This window comes from Lutra lutra, chromosome X (assembly GCF_902655055.1).
Source record: "Lutra lutra chromosome X, mLutLut1.2, whole genome shotgun sequence".
Taxonomy (NCBI): Eukaryota; Metazoa; Chordata; class Mammalia; order Carnivora; family Mustelidae; genus Lutra; species Lutra lutra.
In genome coordinates, this window is record NC_062296.1 from 89,728,382 (window position 1) to 89,750,155 (window position 21,774).

Sequence of the window (21,774 nt, forward strand, 5' to 3'; positions counted from 1 at the left end):
CTCCTGCCCCTCCCCCAGTTTCTCCCAACTATTAAACAAAACAAAACACTAACTGAAAGCTGACCATCACTGGTAACCAAGCTGGGGGTGGGGGGCATGCTTCCAATTACTCCCTCCTCCCAGCAGCAAATGAGTGAAGGCAAGATGAAAATCAGATTCTACGTTACAGAAAGAATGGCAGTGGAGGAGACAAGCCGTCAGGACCGGTCACCATCCAGCGTTGATGGCACCAGGCCAAGCATAGCGTTAGCTCATTGATTAAATGCTAAATGTCTACACAGTCCAAGGAGTATCTCATTTGCATGGTTTAGTGGCTATTCCAGAGTTCATTTTTTGTTGTTTTAAAACTTAGAAAAAGTGTAATACTTCCTCAGTGCAAAGTAATTGGAAACATTTGTGAGCGTCGAGAAGTCAGCCTCTGTGTGGCCGCGTGGCCACGTGGCCCTGTCCTCTAGTCCCTCAGTATCCCTCACTGGAGATAATACGGTCACCATTTCCTATGTAGAGAGGATTCATTTTTAAAATAAACAGCAGGGTTGAGCTCCAACTGTTTTCCACTACTATTATTCAGTATTTGATGTGGCAAAATTCCATTTCAACAAAATAACTTGTCGTGAACTGAAATGATAGGACCCGTGTTTGTGTAGCCCCACAAGGAGTGCTAAGAGATTTAGTGAGAGTCCGTGGGTCTACTTGAATGAGAGATGCCTGAATTATCATGGAGTCAGTGACTTCTGTGCCTAGGGAAACTTTTGGGGTCATTTTTAATGTAGAAGTTGCTTTCCTGTCCCAACAGCCCTGTGTCTTTACCCCTCAACCTCAGTGCAACTTAGAGGGACAAAGCCCAGAATGTCCCTAAATTCGGGAGTTCGAGACCAAAGACATGCCCAGGTCCACAGGGAATTCCAGACTAGCAAAGAAGAAGTGCAATTTGCTGGAATTTCTTAAATCTGTGCTGTCACAATTAGAGATATCAGAATCTAAATCTTTTTTTTTTTTTTCAGAATCTAAATCTTAAAAACACCATCATCAAAGACTATGTACTCCACAGACATCAGAGAAGACCAAGACTTATTATAAACGGAAAGACAGAGCACCTGAATAGGACAAAGTGACCTTCCTGATAAGACCGGCAGGAGAGGTCCAGTGGTGCAGGGCCATGAGACAAGCATGCCCAAGGTCAACCATCAGGCTAGCCAACAGAAGAAGCACGAATCTTGATAGGACCCCGGGTTAGTGTAGGTCCTCCACAGACCATTGACAAAGAGGAGGTTAGATGTGCCAGATCTGACCAGGGGAAATCCCGCAGGAGAACTGGGGTAGATGCTGGGGGGAAGGCTGTAGCTTCAGACCTCACTGCATGCCTGACCCCAGGAAAGCAGAGCAGGAAGGCATGGCAGAAGGATCCTTGCTACTGGGCAGACTAGTTTGGCAAAGGTGCTGGGAAGTGTTGGAGCCTAAGTCCACCATTAGAGGAAAGTGGTGTCTCCCACCTACAGGCGGCCTCAGTTTCCCCTCAATTTGGGTAGTTGGCAGGCAGGGGCAGCACAAAGGAGGGCGGGCCTCGGCCCCAGCGCAGTGATGCATTTCAGGGCGCACGTGCTAGGCGCTAGGCCCTAGGTCTCCGAGGGTTGGCGGGGACATCTCCACTGTGCAGGGGACATGCAGGCGGCCGGCCGAGAGCGCCGCGGGGGCTTCTCTCAGGCCCTTCTGTCTGAGAATCCACCGTGTCCATCCGAGGTGGAGTCGCGAGTGGAGGTCCCCAGCTGTCCTGCTCCAGCCTCGTCCTCGCCCCCCGCCCCTTCCTGCAGCCAGCTGTTTCGGGAGCTACAGAGTTGCTTCCTGAGAGAGGATTTAATTTGGACTCACTCTTCTGTGGTCATTTTCTCCTCCATAAAAGAAATGAGCTTATAGCTCAGCTTTTAGCCATGACGAGAAATGAACGGTGGAACGTAGCCCCTGCCATGGGGCCGCCGGCGCTCGGAAGACGGAGATCCAGGGAGCGCGCCCTGTGCTCCGGGAGCCCCGCTCGGGCCAACACCCCGGGGCACGGACAGCCAAGGCCACGGCCCAGGGAGGACGGAGCAGAAGGTCCTGGCTGAAGCCGCAAGGGTCTAGGCGAGAAAGAGCAGGCCCTAGCGGTGGAGACAAGCCACAGCGCCGCATGCGATCCCTTGAGCCGAATATGAATGCCACCCCCCCTCTTCTTGCATGTACTCGGGCCACAGTCCACATCCCATTTCGTGATCTGTTCAAGTTTGTAGAAGCGCGGGCTTGAGAGCAGCACTTCAGTGGGAACTGAACACAGGGCCTGCCTGGGACGTGAAAGCTGGAGACGCAGGGGCGGGTTCTGCAGTGTAGCCGGCTGGAGCCATGCGGCACCCTGCCTGTCGGCATGACTCAAACTCAGAACCGAGCCATCAAAACCCTGGGAACATTTCTGGCCTCTCAGCACTCCCACCCAAGTTTCTGTCAACACAGCCAAGACGTCCTTCTCCATCCAGAACCATTTTGGAAGAACTCTAAACTATAGGAAGAAAAAGAGTTTCTGAAATTCATGGTCTTCTGTTTAAAAATTTTTAAATTTTAAATGAAGATTTTGAGAGAGAGAAAGAGAAGGCACACAAACAGGAGGGAAGGAGGGAGAGGGAATCTCCGGCAGACTCCCCGCTGAGCGCAGAGCCCAATGTGGGCCTTGATCCCAGGACCCTGAGATCCTGACCTGAGCTCAAACCAAGAGTTGGATGCTTAATTGACTGAGCCACCCAGGAGCCCCTAAAAACTTTCTATTTAAGTTTATTTTGGAGTATAATTCAAAAGGACAAAAGGATTTGCCATGAAAAATATATCCCGTTCCTTCTCTCCAACAACAATATTGAACTGTACCTGAGCCCCGTGCTCCTGGAAGACAGCAGAAAGCAGTCTCCCCAGGCTCTTGTGTTCCAGGAAGCAGCTTATGGCTAAGAACCACCTTTCTCCACAAGAACTTTGAGAAACTTGTGGAGAAACCCTTTGTTGACCCCAAAGCCAGACACAAACTCTCCTATTTGCCATTTTTTGCCTTAAAAGTGTTCGGTCCCCACCAACCCATCGGAACAAAATGCTGATTAACAGAAGTTTGACTAAGCTCCTTGCCTTCCTCCAGATCTTGAACTCCGGCTTACCCTCAGCCCGAGCCTGCAGACCGCGCTCCTTAGGGCAGGCTGGCCTTAGGGGGAACCTTTCCTGCAAGAGTCCTTTCTTTTTTTTTTTTTTTTTTAAGATTTTATTTATTTCTTTGACAGAGAGAGATCACAAGTAGGCAGAGAGGCAGGCAGAGAGAGAGAGAGGAGGAAGCAGGCTCCCCGCTGAGCAGAGAGCCCGATGCGGGGCTTAATCCCAGGACCCTGAGATCATGACCTGAGCCGAAGGCAGAGGCTTTAACACACTGAGCCACCCAGGCGCCCCGCAAGAGTCCTTTCTAATGAAGTCTGTCGAGTCTGGGTTTTTTGTTTGACCTCCAACTCCCACTTCTCTCTGAAGGCAACCCCTGTTCCTGGCTTCTTACACATTCTTCCCTAGATGTTTCTGTGACTACAGACTAGGTTTGTAAACATTTGCATCATTCCTGCCACTGTTTCCATCTAACAGTGTAATGTACAGACTATTCCTGGTTAGCATCCGTGGATGGCCTCACTGTGCTTTGAGCTAGAGTCTTCCAAGGCCTTCCCTGGACACCCTATCATTTATCTACACGGTCCCCCGCCGGTGGGGGTTTAGGCTGTTGCACAAACTCTAACGTGAGGAATTTTGCATCCGTTTGTCATCTCTCACCTAGGTGCCCATGTCCGTAAGGAGAATCCCTCTAGTTGGGGAATTCTGAGTTGATAGTGCTGGATTGTTCTAAGTTGGTGTCCCAATTTACACCCGCACTGGACAATATTTTTTTTTAAATGCAGAATCTTGGGGGCGCCTGGGTGGCTCAGTCGGTTAAGTGTCTGCTTTGGGCTCAAGTCATGTTCCCGGGGTCCTGGGACCCAGCCCCATGTTGGGCTCCCTGCTCAGCGGGGAATCTGCTTCTCCTCCTCGCCCCACTCATGTTCTGTCATTCTTGCTCTCTCTCTCTCTCACTCAGTAAATAAAGATCCTTAAAAAAATGCAGAATCTCAGAAGCCCAGTGAGATTTAGTAAATCAATCTGCATTTCACTAAAGCCCCAGGTGATTTGCAAGTACAATTCAAGTTTGAGAAGCTGCTAATCCCTGGCCCCTTACTAGAAACCCCTGGGGAGAAGTCATGAATTCTGATGCCTAGGCCACACCAGCCCAATAAAATCAGAATGGGAGGATTTTTTTAAAGCTCCCCCCAATGATTTCAATGTGCAAGGCAATTACCTTAGAAAGTGGAGGTTACAAATGACTGGTTTTATCATTACCTGCCTCTTTCAAAGTGAAAAAGTGGAATGTAGCACAACAGTGATGATTGAAGGGTTCTGATGTAACTTTGGACTTCTGTGCCTTCATACTGGGGCAAATAGAGCAGGCATACTTGGGGCCATTTAATGTTGGGGAGCAATGAGAGTTCCTTTACCCTACTGAAACTTGTTTTAACCCCATCTGCGTCCATTTCTTAAGAGCCACCTGCTGGGGGCGGGGGCAGTCCCCAGGCTCTCCTCCGTTTCCCTCCTACCCTATTTCATCATAAAGCTGGTCCCACATGGCTTGCAGAGAAACTTCTGAGCTGCTTTAACTGGAGCATTCCACTTGGTATGCATAAAGGGAGATGGGCAGTCCCCCTTTTCAGGGTTACGAGATCCTACAGTGGCTTTTATCCTGTCGGCAAGGCCGGCTGCTCCTTCAGGAAGGACCGCCTCTGTGTCTGGCTCTCGCAAAGCCATCTCTGACAGTTCCGCGGGGCGCTGTGGGTTCTGTACCAACCCTAACACACCCTTCCGCCCTGCAGCGTGCAAAACCCAAGCCATCATCATCCAGGTCAGCAAAGGCCGCTTCGGAAACGGATCTGCAAGGCGAGGATACCCATCCACAGACTCAAAACAACTTCACACTCCACCCCCGGGTTCCTCAGCTTTGCCCTTCCATCCCGTTGACTACCTTCTTGGTGACCACGGGTCTCAGAGGCACTTTCTGCTGTCCCTGCAGAATTTTCCCCTTTCTGGGTGCCTTCGAGGCTCGTGGCCAAACAAAGCTCAGACTCACTTTGACTGAAAGCTCAGTTTGGTCTAGCATCGAAGCCTGAGTCAGCAGTCTTAAAATTTCATTTTAACTATTACTGATAAGCAACCCAGGGATAAAAAAATTTGCCTTTTTCTTAGTAGCCTGCATTTCCTTATGCATCTGGAGAACCAACTCCCCAGCAGTTGGATCCGTCTCTAGATTCCAACGGTAAAGTCTTACCTCTCATGACTCGGGCATGGGCCCGACGGGAGAGACACATGGGGCGAGTGCGCGGAGCTTCCCAGTCCTCTCCGGGCACACACTCAGCTCGTCTGAACATCCGCGCATTCAGCACGGGGCGTCCCCGGTCCTTTGGGGTTTTTATGGAGCTTCATTACCTAGGCATGATTAAATACATCACTGGCCATTGATGAATCATTGGCGACTAGACCCCCCCCCCCCGCTCCTTCTGTGCTTTCCAACAGTACTCCATTAATGTAACAAAATGCATCTTTCCTGCTCTCCTGGCATAGGCAATCCTAAGGGTTTTAGGAGCTCTGTGCCAGGAAAGGAGGCCATAGTCCAAATACAGATTTATTATAAACCACAATATCACACTCAGGCAGAATCTGTCTGAAAACACAGCCTAAATCCTGTTACTACTATCCTGGGAACTTGAAATGGTTTTCCACCCTCTTCTGCAAATTTGAGCTGTCAGTAGGTTCCTGGACCCACTGCCCTGAGCTACGGAAGCAGAATCTCTGGGATAAAGTCCGAAAGGGCCAGCAGAGCATCTGCCGGCTCATAAGACCTCCATACATATGTGTTGAAAGAATGAATGGATCACACATTTATACGCTTAAGCTGAACTGTATTAACAGAATTACTGGGTGATGACTGTTAACAATACTCATGATTCCAGGCTCCCACTGGGCCAATTAAATCAAAATGCATGGGGATGGGAGCCGGCCCCCTCAAGGGACCAATTCTTGCAGAGTTTATCCAAGCCCTCTCATCCTCCAGCTCGGGGTCACCTGGGAGTTCTTTGGGACAAACTGATTTGTCCTTAAGTTTTATTTTGCCAGCCTTGTAGACTGGCTCATCTCATTCTTTTTCACCATCTGTGCTGTCCAACATGGTAGCTACTCACCCCACAGGGCCATTAAAACTTAAATTAAAATTTAAAAAATTCAGTTCAGTTACACTAGCTATTTCAAGTGCTCAAAGGCAAATGGTTATTTAAAATGAAAATAAAGGGGCGCCTGGGTGGCTCAGTGGGTTAAGCCGCTGCCTTCGGCTCAGGTCATGATCCCAGGTCCTGGGTTCAAGCCCCACATTGGACTTTCTGCTCAGCAGGGAGCCTGCTTCCTCCTCTCTCTCTGCCTGCCTCTCTGCTTACTTGTGATTTCTCTCTGTCAAATAAATAAATAAAATCTTTAAAAAAAATAAATAAAATGAAAATAAAATTCCTTCGCCTCAAATTTCTGGTGTTTAACCGGCATAGGTAGTTGGTGATTACCATATTAAACAAAGCAGACCAAATGCCAGCCAACAGGACGGAGGGATGGTTACTTATAGGGAGAGGCAGGGAAGGGCCAGAAATGGGTACCTAGAAGGGGTTCTGGGGTGGCTAGCAACATTCTCTTGACCTGGTGATGGTTACGAGGGCGCTCAAGTTCGAATCCTTCACTAAGTGTTCACTTTATATGATTTCCTGTATCTACTTCCCTTTACAATGAAAATACTTAAGAATTGATTAGACATCTTATCCCTGAGGTACACTGTTAAATCCTCTTGAGGATATTTGTTGGACTTTTGTGCCCAAGTCACAGTTCCTTGAACACTATAGATTAGGAGGTCAGAACATGGGTCTTTTTAAAGATCTTTTTCAAAAGCATGAAATGAAATGAAAGGCAAGCATGCCAACACAGTTACAACATTCCTACTCTTTTTTCCTCCCACACCTCTTCAAGGTAGTAAAAATAAGGAATTTCAAGTGACTTCTCATGCACTGTAGAGGCACAGATACTCTCTCTGTCTGCAAATCCAGGTTATTGTCTTTGGAAGGGGAATAGGAAATTGAATGTGACGGAATGAAAGGAATTTCTATTGCAAGTAGCACCAGTATCCCAGCTGTGCCTTTTGAATGAAAGAATAAAGTCCACCTCTTCCTACCTCCTCTGTCAATAAGCTTGAGTTATCCCAAACATTAACAGAGGTAACTTCCCAGCAAAAGATGTAGTTCTCATGTTTCCTCACAAAGCCCTAGAGGAAGAGAAAAGAAAACACACCAGCCTAATCCCAAGTAATTTCTTAGCTATGCAGCTAAAACGGAAAGTCAAATCAAATTGAAAATCATCTTTTTTCTTAAGTGAAAACTATGTTGCACTAGAAATCAGAGTTATTTTTACTGGGAGGTGGTTGAGTGAATAGGTCCCATGGGGTATCTTTGAATTTTCTAAAAGCTGTTACAAGTTGGAGGCCACTCATTTTTGGTGGAGAAAAACCAGTTCTTGATCTTCTTTCCTTCAACCAATCCCCTAAAGTCAGCGGAATTTCCTTCTGTACTTATTTTTCTGTTATGCCTCACTCTCATTTCCAAGAATAACCTTTTACTTTTTTATTTAATTTTTTTGAGAGAAAGACAGCAAACGCGCACGCATGCTCATGTTCAGTGGTGGGCAGGTGGCCATGAGGGGCAGAGGGAGCGGGAGAGAATCTCAAGCAGACTCTGTGCCGAGCACTGAGCCTGACGCGGGGCTCGATCTCATGACCCTGAGAACATAAACTGAGCCAAAATCAAGAGTCAGACACTTAACTGACAGCCACCAGGTACCCTAGGAATAATCGTTAAAAACTGGTAGACAACAAGGGAAGAAAAACCCCAATGAAAGTGTGTTTGGAACACTTGGGGGCTAGGCTAGATTTAAAAGTAGATGAAGTTTCTGGAGCTTTCTCATGCATCTGTCAGGAGTAGTCCAAGCCTATGTATTGCTTTCACAACAACCTGGGGCTCTGCCTTTTCTCCCCCTACCCCCTTCCTTTTCTTCCTCTTCTCTCTCTTTTTTTTTTAATGTTAGAAATTATATTTTATGATTTGGGGTTGGGGTTGGTTCAGCAATCTTGAGGAATGCCAAATTACCTGGGCCGGGTGGGTAGTTTGTCTATATTGTTTAACGAGAGGAAGTGTCATTCATATCACTGTTATTATCTATGACCTTAAGTCAAATCAATTCAGTAAACACTGAGAATATTTGGCATCAGAATTTTTTTTTTATTAACATATAATGTATTATTAGCCCCAGGGGTACAGGTCTGTGAATCATCAGGCTCACACAATTCACAGCACTCACCATAGCACATACCCACCCCCCAGTGTCCATCACCCAGCCACCCTCTCCATAGCCCCCAACCCCCAGCAACCCTCAGTTTGTTTTGAGAGATTAAGAGTCTCTTATGGTTTGTCTCATCAGAATTTTTTAAGCAAAAAGTATACAACAGCAACAGGATATTTTTCTATCAACAGCATTGTTAGGCTTAGATGTACAGCAGCACATTCTCAAACCACAAGGCACCTCATAAAGCCAAGCATTTAAGGAAACAGAGTCTGGACTCAGACCAATAGAATGTGTCGTCTGTGTCCAGAGACACATAAGTAGGCAGAGGAGGAAGACTGTCTCCTTGTCAGTTTCCCCCGCTTTAATCAGGGGTCGCCTGTGCCCTGGTGGGGTGAGATTACCTGATAAATTCATTGTAGAACTGATCGACCCGAATGACAGAGGAGTGGTGTTCCAGCTGTGCTCACCGGGGAATAGACTTTGGAATTCACCCCTTTAAAAAAATTTTCTTTAAAAGTATTCAGGGAAGCCCACCCAAACAGTACATGTTCTGTCCATCAATCTAGTTAGCCCTTCTCAAAGAACTTTGGTACCAGAAGCATGTGGTAAGGGAGTTCAGAATACACGCACATGACTCCAGCCAAGACTCCCTGATTCTTAGGTCTAGGGAGGTCTAGGCAGATCATGGTGAAAGCTCCCGAGGCGGTCTTTATGCCGACACCTGGTTACCCTCTCACCACGGCCTCCTCCATGTACTTCCCACCCTAACACACATGAGGGAGTGCCTCCAGGCTCACTCTTGATAAATTTGGGGACAAACCTTCTGAATTCTCATCAAATCCTGAGGGAAGATGGCAACTGGGGAACATTAGACATTAGATGTCATTTTAAAAAAATCTCCACAGTGGGGTGCCTGGGTGGCTCAGTGGGTTAAGCCTCTGCCTTTGGCCTGGGTCGTGATCCCAGGGTCCTGGGATCAAGCCCCACGTCCGGCTCTCTGCTCAGCGGGGAGCCTGCTTCCCTTCCTCTCTCTCTGCCTGCCTCTCTGCCTACTTGTGATTTCTGTCAGGTAAATGAATAAAATCTTTAAAAAAAAAAAATCTCCACAGTTGATTCAAATAGGACTCCTCATTTTCCCACTTACACCAAGAATCACAGCTCTACAATTTATCCTTGGATTAAACAATACATCGGAAAGCAGTTTCCCTGGACAAAAACATTTTGATCCCAAGTCCTTGTTTAAGAATTGGTTTTTGAAGTTCTCAGAGACATCACTTCTCGGACTTCTGGCTAAGATCAAGTGTGAAACTCTCAGAGATGCACATTTCCATATTGCTCACTCTCTCTGGCTTGGCTGTGTGAAAGCCCAGAACCAAATTTGTGGCCACAGCACGGATGCTGATCCTTTCACTCTGTTTTCTTTTGCCTAATTTCTTCACATTTTTAAAATTAAACTTATCTCTGTTTAAACATGCTCCAGTTGATACATTTGAACTTACTTATAATCGGTACACTTGACACAATGTGTAAGTGTACATGTAGCAGTAGAAATGCTTATAAATGACTGATAAATTTGCAATAACTGATGAGTTTATTTATTTATTTTAGATTCTTATTCTCACTGATGTCTGATTCATCAGTGTCCCTAGTATCTTCCTGGTATTAACAGGGAACTCAGAAACAGAAACTTCCCATTTTGGCATATACATGTGCACACCCCCCCCACACTGTATAAACTGTATTTTCTTCTATGCCTTCTTACTCCTATTTCCTGACTATGGTAGTATATACTTTATACAGTACATTCATTTCCTTTAAAAATAAGAGAATGGCATTCTATGAATTTCTGCTTTGAATCTGGACTTATTTTCTTCCCCTTGCTGAGATCCTTTATAATATACTGTAAAATTTCCTCAGCCTATAAAACATCCAGAGGTATTCAAAGCCTCTCTCAAAATGCTGGAAACCACACCATCTGAGACAGCTCCCAGAGGAATGGCCTCGGTCTCACATCTGGGGAGGAAGCTGTTAAAATCCCGTCCCGCAGTGTTCAGTTTTCCTTCACTCTGGAAATCTGGTTTCATTTGTGTGCAATGTGTCCAGGTGGAAAGAGCACGTGCGAGGCTGGCTGGGGGCTGCTTAGGCCCTGTGAGTGGGTGCCAAGGGCAGAGGGGGGTCGGCTGGAAATCACGGAACTTGAATGTGAAGAGCTTGCCCTTGACAGGGTTTGCTTGCTCTGTGGTTCCTGGTTCCCCTGCAGCTCAATCAGAGATCTGGCCTTAATAAGCAAGGCACCCTCAGAAGTTTTGGAAAACGACCAGAAAGAAGGCTCTAGGGCACATTTCATGGTGAGAACAGCACACTGCTTTGCGGCACCCTTAGACGCACACTGGGCACTGGAACTCAGCAAGGATGCAAACGGCCTGTCCCACAGGGTCGCTGCTAGCCACAGAGGGCCACTGAGCACAGGAAGTGAGGCTAGTGCAACCCGGGAACGGAATATTTTATTTCATTTCATTGTAACTAATTTAAATTTAAATTAGCACATACGGGCAGTGGCTACTGTATTGGACGGCGCAGCCTTTGACAATTTCTTTCATGAGGATAATGAAGTCTGATTTGGCTTGCAGACATGCTTAACGCGAGGCCCGCTCCCTAGGTGTTTCTCAGCTACTTTCTGTGTTTCTGCGGCCGTGGTCCCTGAGGATTTGTATCACTCAAAATAAGCACGTCTGCACTCCAGCTTGTCAGTCCGTGTCAGCTTTCCAATGGGCTCCTCCTTTGCAAATAAACGTGCTTTTTTTCTTCCTAACCCGCTTCTTGGAGAGAGAGCCAGAAGACAGGGCCCGCCCGCGCTCTACCCCAGGGCTTATTAACTCAAGAGGCTGAGAGCGAGTCCCTCGGGCGGGATTTGCTGGGACAGACCTCTCCAGCAGAGGCCAGGGGCCTTCTGCCTTGACACGCCACTGCTCCCTTCTTTAAACAAAATGCCAGGTGAATTTAAATGACTTACAGATGAGGAATGTAGGTTTACGACAAGGCAAGAGCCTGAACAAATCGTGAGCTGGACAACAGCTACTTCCCGTTTAACCCGAGCCGGGGCTGTGTGGGGGTTGGAAATCAACACAGGACCCGAAACTGGAGACTTGGTGAGCAAACCCCAGAACACGAGCTGTAGTCAAGCATGGTGACCAGGCTGTACAGTCTTCATCGGGGTCACTGCGGGGCCCCCAAATCCCCAAATCTGATGGTAGCAACTAAAAACTGGCCCCAAAGCACATGAAAACACAGTTAGCGTATCTATCAATACACAACTGATTTTCAAAAAACATGGGTTAGTGATTACTAAATGCCAGGCCCCAAACTGGGAGCTGGAAAGACGGAAGAGAAGGAAACAAACTCCCTGTCTTCCAGTTGCTCACCGGTCAGTGGCAGGAAGAGCAGGAAGGACCCAGATATCGTTAACAGGCTACAGTAAGGACTCTCAGGAAAGAGTGGATGGGAGACCGTGATGGCACAGCGAAGAGCCCAGATTCAGCCCAGGACTTCACAAAGGGGGCTTCCTGGAGGAGGTGGCATGGGAGTTGGACCTGAAAGCACAGCAGGAATTTGCCAAGTGCGCAAGAACACCGTGGACAGAGGCATCTGTTCTGAGGCACAGAAGCAGGTGCAGCTTGGTATATTTGGAGGAGGGGAGATGCTATATTCTGCCCCTCAGTATGCAAAATTTGAATATTATAATAATTGGGACCACACAGAACTGGTGAAAGCAGAAAGTCATATGAACTCTTTTGCTCCAAATTCCATGCCCCAGGGACAGCCACCATGAATTCTGTGATGAATCTGTATAGACTGTACACACGGCTTTGAAAAATAGTGCTTTGCACACAGTAATTACTCAATAAAATTCCTTCAGTAAATGCTGACCCTGTGTGTACGCACAAATGGCCACAAAACCCAGAGGCAAGCTCCCTCATTTTCTCCCAGACATGAATCTGTCCACATCCCTCTCTATGTCTCCTTCCATGTCCATGCCCGGAAATCATCACAGCAAGCTCCGACGGCAAGCTCGAGGGCTTTGTTGTTGGCCCGTGGTCTGGGGCATAGAACTTTGAGGCCCCCGAGGGTCCTGTTTTGCTGGAAGCTTGTTTTAGAACCTCTCACCCAAGAATTTCACCTCGCTGAAGGCTATTCCCCTTTTGACCCCTGGAGGGACTCCCCAGAGAAATCGGTCCATTTCTGCACTGTGTGTTGTGGCATTTTCCTCTGGCTCTAGCTAGGGGCCCTTTATCCTCTTCCCCACCCTCTCTACACCCCCAGTAATCCTCAAAATTGCCACTCTGAGCCTTGGTCCTCTGCAGGTCCTTCTTGGTGGCTTCCGGCCCTCTGGCCTCAACCCTCACCCTTTATCTAGGCAGAAACAGCACAGTAGTCTTAGAGCACACGACCTATGTCGCTGCCTTCCGTGGGTTCAAATCCCAAGCAATTGTATGACCTTGGGCGAGTTATGTCACCTCTCTGGGCCTCTTGGTGGCTCCCAAATTCAATTGCAGAAACATGTCCCCAATGGGGTGTAAATCCTACCTCCTGTCATCGTTGCATGCTGGCCGTCTCTACGTTCTCTAAGTGAACTCGTGCCAATGGGTAGCTCAGAGGACTTACCATTTTCCTGATCACGATTTACATAGACTGGCTGGTGGGTGGCCCTACCCGTGGGATAACACAAGGGTAACCAAAGTAGGTTTTAAGTAGGTTCTTCAGCAGTTTCCCTCTCAGACAATCACAGGCTTCGACAGCGCCCATGATTGTTGACGCACACTTTCCGAACATTTTGTTTATCCAAGTAGTGAGAAGCTGCAAAAAAGCTGGGTCTGGATACACTAATTACTCAGGTTGGCCACTTCACTGGTTTATAAAAGGTATAGCTATATAAGGAGGATTTTAATTTAAAAAAAAAAGTTCTTTAAAAAGTAAAATAAACTGGGCACCTGGGTGGCTCAGTCGATTAAGCGGCTGCCTTTAGCTCAGGTCATGATCCTGGGGTCCTGGGATCGAGCCCCACATCAGGCTCCCTGCTCAGTGGGGAGACTGCTTCTCCCTCTCCCTCTGCTGCGTGTGCTCTCTCTCTCAAATAAATACAATCTTTAAAATAAAATTTAAAAACTGTATATACTTAAAATAAGTTGGCCTACCCTAAAGTAGACACCTAGCTCCCAGCTTAACCAGGTTGACAAGAGAAGAATGTAGTGTGGGGGAGGACCCAAGAGAGGAGGCTGGGATGGCCACAACGACAGAAAAGTGAAACAGTCACAGAGCCAGGCGTGTGTGTGTGTGTGTGTGTGTGTGTGTAAGGGGAAAGCATTATTTGTCCATGTAAATGATTCTGAAATCCAGTATGATTCACACTACTATTTATCCTGAAGTAGGAATTCAATCCCAACTAAAAAGAAATCAGAGAACAGTGGTCCCTAGTTGATGATACCTTGACACCCATTCTTACTGTAGTCTCCCCTGGGATGAAAATGCGTCTGTGTCAGTCACTCAGTGGCCCTCTTAGATGATCATGCCAAGTCTGTAATAAAATCCTAGAACTTTAGGTCTCGACAAGTTCTCCATGGTTTTTGAGCCATTATGGAATGTGATCCTAATAAATATAAAGCAAAAAAAAAAGCAAAAGGTTAGGGAAATAACCCAAATTCTCCTTCTTAGGTGTGTGGCCTGTGGCTTAATTTTATTATGAAACTTATTGATTGGAGCGCCTGGGTGGCTCAGTCAGTTAAGCATCTGCCTTCGGCTCAGGACGTGATCCCAGGGTCTTGGGATCAAGCCCCACATCCTCCCTCTCCCTCTGTTTCTCCCCCTTCTTGTGCTCTCTCTCTCTCTGTCAAATAAATAAATAAAATACCTTTAGAAAAAAGAGACCCTATTAATTAGATATAAAATTCCTTGTAGCAAAATGTTGCATTGCCATGGGTGAACCTTAACATCATTATGCTAGAAGCAGCCAGACACAGAGACCACATACTGCACAATTCCGTTTATGCAAACTGTCCAGAAAAGGTCAACCTTGAGAGTCAGAGAGTAGATCAGTGGTTGCCAGGGGCTGGGGGCGGGTGTGGGGGTGCGCATTTGGGTAGCAGGGATCTTTTGGGGATGACAGAAATGTTCTTCGTCTGGATTGTGGGGATGGTGGCACAACTCAGTAGATTTATGAAAAAGCATTGTACCGTTCATTTCAAGTGGGATCATTTTATGATACGAAAGTGTATGTCAGTCAAGCTGCTGAAAGTTCATTGCCACACTTGACCATCAGCAGTTTCATGGCAACTTTCTTTTGGGGCTCAGTGGCTTTTTGTGGCTCACCCCAGCCCTCTTAGCTGTACACCTTTTGTTCTCTGATCACCACCTTTGGTTTGTGAAATGGACACAGTAAACGCGAAGTGACCTGGGGTATTCTGGGGAATGAGGTGGCGGGAGAAACGTCTCTGTTGCCACTTAATGTCTGTGAATTTCCAGTACCCTGGTACTCCCCTAATTGCTGTTACCAGCTTGCTGAGCAATGAGATGGGGCCTGGAAAATCTGGCAGTTGCAAGCTGATCTGGGTTCTCTTTGAGTCTTACATTCAAAGTTGCACAGATAACTGCCCACTTACTCTAGCCCTTCTCCCTGTGGGGCTGGAGTTTTTTTTAAAGACATCACATTTTTCAGAGAGATTTTAGGTTCATGGCCAAACCGAGAGGAGGGTACGGAGGTTTCCTGTACACCCCCCCACCGCCGCCGGCCCTATCCCCATGCACAGCCTCCCCCCGAGTCCGCCATCCCAGCAGAGGGCACATCTGTTACAGTCAACGAGCCTGCACTGACATCATCACTGGACTCCACAGTTGACAGGAGGGTTCGCTGTTGGTGTGCTACATTCTGTGGGTTTGGACAAGGGTGTCATGATGCGTATGCATCATTACTGGGGCTGGATGTGTGAGTTTAAAGCTACAGGGAAATGCTGGGCATTCCTGGAGAGAGAGCACAGGATCTATACAGTCATAATATATCTGAGGTTTGTCAGGTAGATACAGGTGAACCTGTTATGAATCAATCTATCTATCATCTAATAAAAGATTTATTTATTTGAGAGAAAGAGTGCATGTGCGAGCAAGGTAGGGGCAGAGAGAGAAAGAGAGAGAGAATGCTCAAGCAGGCTGGGCACAGCCCCACTGGGGCTGGGACTCGATCCCAGGACCCTGAGATCGGGACCTGAGCCGAAGCCAAGAGTTGAATGCTCAACCGACTGAGCCACCCAGGTGACCCGTTACAAATTTAGAAAGACTTGGGGTAAATTCTGATGGCCAAATCCCGCTACATTGTTCCACTGTTGTTAAAAACTGTTGCTTGGAGACTAAATTCGATCTATGGAAACGATTTTGTTCTTCCTCACGTTGATGTGATTTGTTAAGGAGCTTGGCTGCCAAACTGATTTCCTATTATTCTATATAATTGTCCAGCATGGAAAAATAAAGAGATTTCTTAAAAAGTCTGCCTGGCTTGCTGCTAGTACCCAATGCCGCCAAAACCCCCTTCACTGCCAAAGAAAGTGTTAGATAAGCTAAGCATTTTCAAGCCTCCAGTGGGACTTCTCTGCAAGTCCTTGATTCAGTCCTGCAGATGTGCAGACGATGCCTGAAGCTTATCTTTTCTTCATGATCTCAAATGTTTAGCAATAGCCGGAAGAATTTTTCTTTCTTTGACTAAGCCGGTCCTGTTTCAAAACATTCTTGATTTTAATCTAATCAGGAAGGCAATCTTGAGCCGTTACTGCAATAACGGTTTTGTTGGCGCTCCTGATAACCCAAGGCCTCCTGCTTCTGTCTCGGAGACCCAGCCAATTGTCCAAAGTGGCTGAGACCGCACTGTCTGAGATGTGCCCAGTTCCGTGCGGGCAGACACACTGCAGAGCCTCCTGGGACAGAGCCGAGCACAACCGGCAGCATGAGTCCCCAAGTCCCACGGGCTGATGTGGAGGTGGGCCCTGGGTGCCCGCTGAGCTGCGCCACGGTTTGGAACCCCCTAATGGGCCAAGGGGGCAGCAAGCAAACCTGCCCACCTTTGCCCCGAAGGGACCCATTGTCTTCATTATCCTGATCTTAAAGGAAGTCTGCCCTTTGTCCCAGAGTGACACGCTATCTCTGGATTCCAAAGCTGGGTGGTCTCCCGACATCCTAGGAAGAAAGATAACCCAGAACAAAGGCTGTCCATGCCTTTGCTGAAATGGGCAGAAATGCAGGAGAACTGCCTCTAGACACCACTAGCTTGGCGCAGATGTCTGCCTAGATGTCCCCTCTCTGAAATAGGCCCCCATGTCACTTGCTACCCCGTGTCTGTTTTCTGTTTGTGCAGTTACTTGTCTGTTGTAAATTTCTTCTGCTAGAAGGCAAACGCCATGAGAGCAGGATGTCATCTGTCACTGCTGTACCATCAAGGTTTAAAATAGTGCTTAGCACCTAAGTGTCCAATAAAGACTTACTAAATTCGTGAATGAATCAACAGGCAGACAGGGAGTACTTCCCTGTACCCTAGGCGGTCAGTGTTGGATGAGAGCACTAGGTACATCGGTACTTACCAACTTATCCCAAACGAATTACTCCACAAAGTGCCCAGGATTCCATGACCGCCTGTTTGGGATCCAAGCTCATGGTTCAAAGCAGAAGCCTCTTTTCAGTCTTCAACACAGAAAGGAAAGGGGCAGACGAGGACTTGTCTCTTCTGGGAAAGTTCAAGTTCCCACCAAAGACATGGCCAGGGCTCCTAAGCTATTAAGAGATCTGAGGATGGGGGCGCCTGGGTGGCTCAGTGGCTTAAAGCCTCTGCCTTTGGCTCAGGTCGTGAACCCAGGGTCCTGGGATCGAGCCCCACATTGGGCTCTCTGCTCAGCGGGGAGCCTGCTTCTCCCCCTCTCTCTCTGCCTGCCTCTCTGCCTACTTGTCATCTCTCTCTCTGTCAAATAAATAAATAAAATCTTAAAAAAAAAAAAAAAGCGCGATCCGAGGATGGGCACTAAAGGCCTCGGGAACCAGTCCATGATGGTGTGGCCCACAGACCACAGGCTCAAGAATTTTACACGAGACTGGCACGTGTAAGAACTTTTTTCCAGAGGAAGAGCAGAACGCTCACCAGCCAGGTACTGGGAAATCCCAAGTCCCGGTTACCGGACACACTGAAACCAGGAGTGCTCTTTAAGAGCTGGGTGTAGCCAAAACATGCATCACAGCCCATAACCCCTTGTGGGAGAACAACTTTGGATTCATAAACAAGCTTCAGAAGACCAAGTTGACCCTTTTCACAGTGAACAAGGGCAACCAGCGACATCTAGCATAGAAGAACGAAGGGAAGTGTGCCGACTGTGAAGCTGTTGTCTCTGCCCCAATTTCACACCCCCACATTTCTGCTTTGCCAGTTGCTCCCTGCTAGACTTTTCTTCGAGGGGACATGGGAGGGACACCGGAGGAGGGAGAAGGCTGCTCCTTGTTTATTGTGGTTTCTGTGAGCGTCTCCCCCATGAATGGTCCCTCCCCTTGGCCCTAGCAGCTGGGTCCAGTTCAAGCTGTTTTTTCCCTACATCAGAAGACCTGATGTCACACTGGGACACAGAAGGCTGTTACACCTGCTCAGCCCCATCGGAGCCCTGAGATCAGACAGGAACCCCGCCCAGAGAGCTGGGTGACAGCCCAATGGGGACATTCCTACAATCTTCCCCGTTCAGATAACCCCAGTCTCCTCCACTGAGCCCTAAGGGGAGTAGCTGCTTCAGAAAACAATCAAGTACTTTATGTGTCGCGGGCACAGGATCCTATGTTCTAGTTCACTGGCTCCCATGCCTACGTCTCACTTTGTTAACAGCCAGACGTTTGTCATCTTATCATAAAAAAAGTGTGATCTATGCCAGATGTTGCCACGCTCTATTTTAAGGTTTTCTGAATGACAGGCATTTCCCCATTACATGTACAACTGGTGAGAAAGGGAAATTATTCACAGAAATGTAAGGGAAGGAGACATTTAGTATAATCCCAGGATCTGCTTCTGACCCTCTGTGCTCCACGGAGCCTTCCTTGGCAACGTTCTCCGGGTTTCCAGCTGGCCTCCTTGGGGGGTGGGGGAATGGCTGTTTAAGTCAGTATCTCACACCTGAAGACAGACAGCATACATTTTTCTTATAAAATAACTCAAGGGACAATGAGATGAAACATGCCTCCCGAGGAAAGAACAGAACATTGCCTGTGCACTTGCCAAAGACACTGAACTTGAGTCCATTCAGACCTCTGGATCCAGATGACAGCGGAGGGAAATAAAGAAGATAGAGGTCAGGGTCAGACTGCCCTAAAATAGAAAATAGCAGAATCCAGACAGTGGGAAATGTTATAGGTTGAATGGCCTTGATATTTCAACAGATAAATCATAAGACAACAAAGGGACAGAGAAGAAACCCATGGATTCAAAAAGATTCAACTAAGATTTTGGGGGCCCCCGGCTGGCTCAGTCCACAGAACATGTGACTCTTGATTTTGGGGTCATGAATTTAAGCCCCCTGTTGGGCACGGAGCCTACTTAAAAAAAAATTTTTTTTTTTTTTCAGAAAAAGAGTCAAAAGATACATCAAGTTTTTAAAAATAAAATAAGACCAACCAACAATGTCTAGGGAGAGATACTGTGTGACAGAATGGTAAAGACACACCAGGAGGTGATTGCTGTGAAAGTCTGATGGCTCCTTTTGGGGCTGTGACTGAGACCAGGGAGCCGCCGGCCTTCCGGGCTGGCTGGCAGGGCTCCGTCTCTTGGAGCACGGTGGTTACAAAGGTGTTTCTCTTGTAAAAATTCACTAAGCCCTGCTTCTGTTGTGTGTAGGGATTTGTACTCGCCCTCGATTTCATGACAAAGAGTTAGGAAAAAGAAAAGTACCCCTGAGAGCCTGACGCTGTCAGTGAGCCTTCGATGTTGCTGGAATGGCCTGGTACACAGAGCTGGGTCTTGGCACGGTCCTGTTCAACATGAACATGTTCTGGAGCAGCAATGTCACACAGGGCCACCCACTCTGTGACCAGGGTGGAGCCACATGAAAAATAAGACTGCCCCATAGTCACGTGTGGATACAGAAGACAAAACCTGACCCTTGTAAGGTCCCCAAAATGACCACACATGTCCCTCTCCCGGCAAATATGAGTGACTATTGCTTCTACCAAGTATAGCTTTGGCTTTGATTTAGTCCTTCTGCTTTATACATAAGATCGGATCTAAGATACCTAATCACAGAACTGTCCTCACTTCTTCACAGCAACTATTCGAAAGCAAGACCCCACTTTTTGCAACTCTCCAAGTCACCTAACACAAGCCCAAATTCTCAAGTAAGGCCTTCTGGAAAGCCTCTTCATGAGCTGCCCAGTGGCGCCCCAGTGTGGGCAGTCTCTCTTGTTGTAAAGCCCAGTAAGCCCAACATGTCCAACCAGGTTCATGTCAACTACAGGTGTCCCTTGTGGTCTTTGCCAGGAAGTCTTTGGACAAGGGAAAGAAACAAAGAAAGGAAAAAAAAATTGCTCAGAGGTAACAGCTCCAGTTTGTCTGGGAAAGAACATTCCAAGCATCCAGAAACCTCTCCCGGTCGAGGTTCATGTTTGCTGTGGCCGAGTATACAATGCTGTACGTGGAAACATTTCTATTTCCTAGTTCATTTGGGAAATGGAAAAATACCATTGCAGTTAAGTATAAACTGGAAAGCGTGATGAACACATCTGGATGTAAATTCCAGAACTATCTGGTTTCTCTACTGGCCTCGTCCAGAGGGAGGAAGCCATGCTGCTTTGGCATAATTAGCAAGTCACTGAGATTACTTGGCAGTGACCAAACTGAGGAATCTGAATTAGTCGGAGACCCAACACAGAAATCTCCAGAAATATTCACATTCACTTCAGGATGGAAAAGATGTATTACTAGGCATTATTTTACCTTCAGAGCAACCCTGAGAAAAGCAGAAAACACATTTTCTTCCCTCTTCTACAGACAGGGAAAACAGAAAAGTGAGGTGACAGTCTCAAGGACATCTAGCAGCCTCACTAGAAGGGCAGGAGCCAGGCCTCCCAAGCTCCTTTAATTTCTCACTTTTGAAAATGCTTCTCCCTTTTGTGGAAAACCTGAATTCTTCCGGGGTTGATCTGATTCTTTGAAAGAGTCGCATTTTGTTTCAACAAAGTCTGGTGGAGGAGATGCGTAAAACTATGTTTCAAGAAATGTAAAAGGTCTTAATCCTTAAGAATAAGGCTGATGTTTTTGGTCTGATGTTTCCTAGCTCCTTGGCCAATTCTCCTTCCAAAATATCCCATGGTCTCCAGGGGGACCATTTAAACTTTGTGCTATGGGGGTTGTGTCTTCGCAGTTTAAGGGAAAGGAGGGTTCACGAGAAACACGTCTCATACCATCACTCCATTGCCCTTCAGAGACTGGTGAACATGAACCAAAAGGGTAAATGCTTTGGAAACAATATGATGGTACAATTTCTGCTTCCAGAACTTTCTGTTCACTCATTCCAGGCGCATCTCTGCTGGTGGGCAGCCTAGGCCATCACTCTCCCATTGAGCAGAGTCACACTACTGCATAGTGGCTCGCCACCTGACTGGACCTGTCACCTCTCTTAGGACACATGGTTTATAGCCACTTTCCTGTCCTTCAGTGAAACTCAGGACAGTGCAATCACATACCTTTTTCTTACCGTCAACAGATGGCATGCTGCTTTAGTAGTAACATAAGGAGTAAGATGAGAGTAACTCATAACGAAGTGTATTTCAACACGTCAACAGTCAAGCATGATGACAGCGGAAGCATCCTGCCTTCTCCTCATCAGAAATCTTGGTAAAAGTGTCCATGATCAACTAAATTTGGAAAGTTCTGGATTAAACAAAGCACAGCATCTCCCAGGACTTCTCAAGAGACTTGAACATACTCCCATCTACTGTCAAGTTAAGAGGGAGAAGCTGATACATAGCATTTTCCCAAATCATTGGACGGTGCAAGCCATGCTCTAGGGGTGTCTCGCTCAACTAGTGATCTCCGGACATGCTTGGAGAGACATTTTCCTACATCAGTCATGGGTTATGTCTGACCCCAAGTGACGTCACAGCCCCATGAACTGTTCATTCTCAAGGCTGAGTGTTACGGAGTCTAGGGGACACAGAAATAGAACCCACTGGATTTCAGCAGCGACCTCCTCCCAACTTCTGAGTGTGAAAAACGTTTTCGGACAGGGC

At 47.2% G+C, this 21,774-nt stretch overlaps 1 long non-coding RNA gene across 2 annotated transcripts in view; it reads right to left on the reverse strand.

Annotated features, from left to right (window-relative positions):
* Positions 1 to 21,774, reverse strand: part of LOC125092115 (uncharacterized) — a 40,664-nt gene that overhangs the window by 14,987 nt on the left and 3,903 nt on the right. For both annotated transcript variants that reach the window (XR_007124825.1, XR_007124824.1), the window contains exons 2-3: positions 13,991 to 14,134; positions 5,393 to 5,550 (exon numbers count right to left, since the gene is read on the reverse strand). This is a non-coding gene — a long non-coding RNA (uncharacterized LOC125092115). The remainder of the gene's footprint in view (positions 1 to 5,392; positions 5,551 to 13,990; positions 14,135 to 21,774) is intronic.